The following is a 2,705-nucleotide window of genomic DNA, read 5'->3' as shown; positions in this document are numbered from 1 at the left end:
CTCGCCCCGCTCCTCCTCCTCCTCCTCTTCCTCCTCCTCGTTCTCCTCCTTCTCCACCACCACCAACGGCTCCGCTGCCGCCTCCTCCCCGGCTGCTCCCTGTTCCTTCAGCTGGAAAGGCGCCCCGGACCCCACCGCTGCCACCACGTGGCGTGGGGCCGCCAGCCCCCACGGTTGCCCAGACTTGGCACAGCGCCCCGTGGTCACCCCTCCCCTCCTCCTCCACCAGTTACTAGAACCAGACACGCTTTGCTCTCCCCGGCCCCCTTCCCCGCCCTCAGGAGGACCCAAGGGTGCTTAGATACTCCCATTATATTCCAGATGCAATTAAGGGCAGGAGGAGGTGATGTGGGGTTCGGGGGCTGGAAAGTCAGGAAACTTGGGATTTTGGTGGTTTTTATGTTTGTCTTTGAGAGGAGAAGGTAAAAAGAGGGAGATATGATCCAAATTTCTGCTGCTCCTGGAGCAGGGGCCCATTTCTGCTTACGCTGTCAATGATAGACTGCAGTAGGAGGGGTCAGATAGAACTTCTTTAAAAGTTAAGTTACCTAAATAATTGTAGCAGGAATGGAGCCCTAGGGAAGTTGAGTGGACCTTCTAAGTCAGCATTTGACAGCAGTTAGTTTTCTGTGAAGGTCTTATTCTTAAGAATAAGTAGAATTCCACTAAATCCCCCATAACCTGTGTGTAGATGAAAAAAAGTCCTATCTGGGGGGGTAAAGGGATGGATGGACAAGTTAAATTCTAGTGTGTCCTTGTGTCAGATCCAGGGATCCATAAAGAAGTCACTGAGGAATGGAGAAAATACCAGGCAACAGAAGATACAGGCAGAATAGGAATGTGCTTCTCTGTAAGGAAAAGGCAAACTAGGAAGACATTGTGGGGAGTGGGGAAGAAACTGAGGAAAGGGAGAGTCACTGCTAATGCTTCTCAATCCAGGGCTCCATCCTTAGAAGTGAGGATTGGTTTTGAAGCTCACACACAGATAGGGCATGATTATATGCAGTTTCCTCCTTTTAAATAAGGGGATGAATTAGACCATCTCTAAGACAATCTCTTTCAGTTCTGCCATCCTATGATGCTTTGAACCCTCAGGAAAAACTGAATTGGGAGGGGAAGGGGAGAGGTGAAAGTGACTTCAGCTCTTATTCTTAGCTTTTACTGCTGATTCCTACAACTTTCAGGAAGTAAAGCTGAAGGCCAAAAGAGCTGCTGCCCTTATTCTGTCCTCTGAGGAGAAAATAGGACCTAAGGATTGAATTTCGTTCTTCTCCCAAGGAAACCAGCAGGTGGCCTCCATTGCCTGCCCTTTTGGCTCCTATTCCTAAAACGAAGGTGATCCCACATTGTCTCTATTTTTGCTGACAGTGGCAGTTCCTTCCTCTTTCACTTTTGAAAGGTAAAAAAAAAAAGGGGGAGGCCCTGTCACCAATCATGCCATTGGCCTCCCCTGTGCTAGCACACCCACTTATCCTTTTAGAAACAATTTTGGAATGTTGGGAGAAAAGAAAGAGTTCTCCCAATCCTTCATGTTGTCATCACCCCAATTTATATTGAGGCAAAGATATTGCCACAAGTTGGAACAACCTCCACCAAGCCATACCACTCTAGGCCCCTCCCTCCCCCAAAATGTCAAAGTCATGGGTTACCTCCAGGGCACATGACAACTTTGTGGTCATCATCAAGACTTCCTCCTGAGGGTTCTCATGCTGACTGGTCTAAGTAAAGCAGTCTTGCTCTGAGCAGCTTGCAAAGGAAGGATTATAGAGCAAGAGAATGAAGATGGCAGGAATCAAAGGAGGAGAAAGACCCAAGAGTGCATTGAAGGAGATAAAGAAAAGACTAATGTCCAGCAAGAAATGAGGTGAGGGAAAAGTAGGAAAAAGAAATACATGGGGGGGGGGGGGGAAAGAGTCAAGAAAAAGCAGTCAGCTGGGGGTTAGCAAATTGTATCTAAGAGAAGCTAAACAGTCAACAGAAGTTCTTTCCTCAAAACTGCCCAGAATTTGTTTTTACTTGACTACATGTGTTATAAGGTTGTTTTTTATGTTTTGTTTTTTCCATGTTGGAGAAGGGGGGGGGAGGGAAGTGGGAAGGAGAGAAAATAGATTTTTGTTAAGAGAGAATAATCAAATTGAGTTTTTAAAAACTGCCCAGGGAGAGATTTTCTCCTACTGACTCTTGCTCTGGAGACAGACTTCTCTTTTCCTGCCTTGCTCCTGCCTGAAAGCAGTAGGAGTAGGTGACATCAGCAGCTGGTAGAAGAGATTGAATCAAAATAAAATCCAGATGACTTAAATAGAAACAGCCAAGCAGGAAAACTCATTAGACACGTGGCAGTGTGGGGAGCAGGGTGCTACCTTAGCACTGCCTTCTGAGACCTTGATGAAGGAGGTTTTGCAGCTGAACCATTTTGAGAATCCATGCGGAGCTGCAGGTCAGCCTTCTGTGAAAGCCAGGGCAGAAATGATGTGTTTCTTCTAACCAAATTCCTCAAGGAGTTAACTCTTTCTCCTAAGCAGGGCATTGTAGTTTCTGGTAGAGCTTTTACTGCCGAGGTGATTTCTTCAACTCTTAATTGGAAATGGGTTGATCGAAAGCCTGAAATCAACCAGTCTTGGTTATCTCCTCCTGAAATCCTTTCTTCACAAAACCCTTGTGTGGCCCTGTTCTCTACCCAGAGGGGTAGGTAGATAAATGATGAG

The sequence above is a fragment of the Gracilinanus agilis genome, chromosome 4 (assembly GCF_016433145.1).
Source record: "Gracilinanus agilis isolate LMUSP501 chromosome 4, AgileGrace, whole genome shotgun sequence".
NCBI lineage: Eukaryota > Metazoa > Chordata > Mammalia > Didelphimorphia > Didelphidae > Gracilinanus > Gracilinanus agilis.
Note: the sequence above shows the minus strand (reverse complement) of the source record.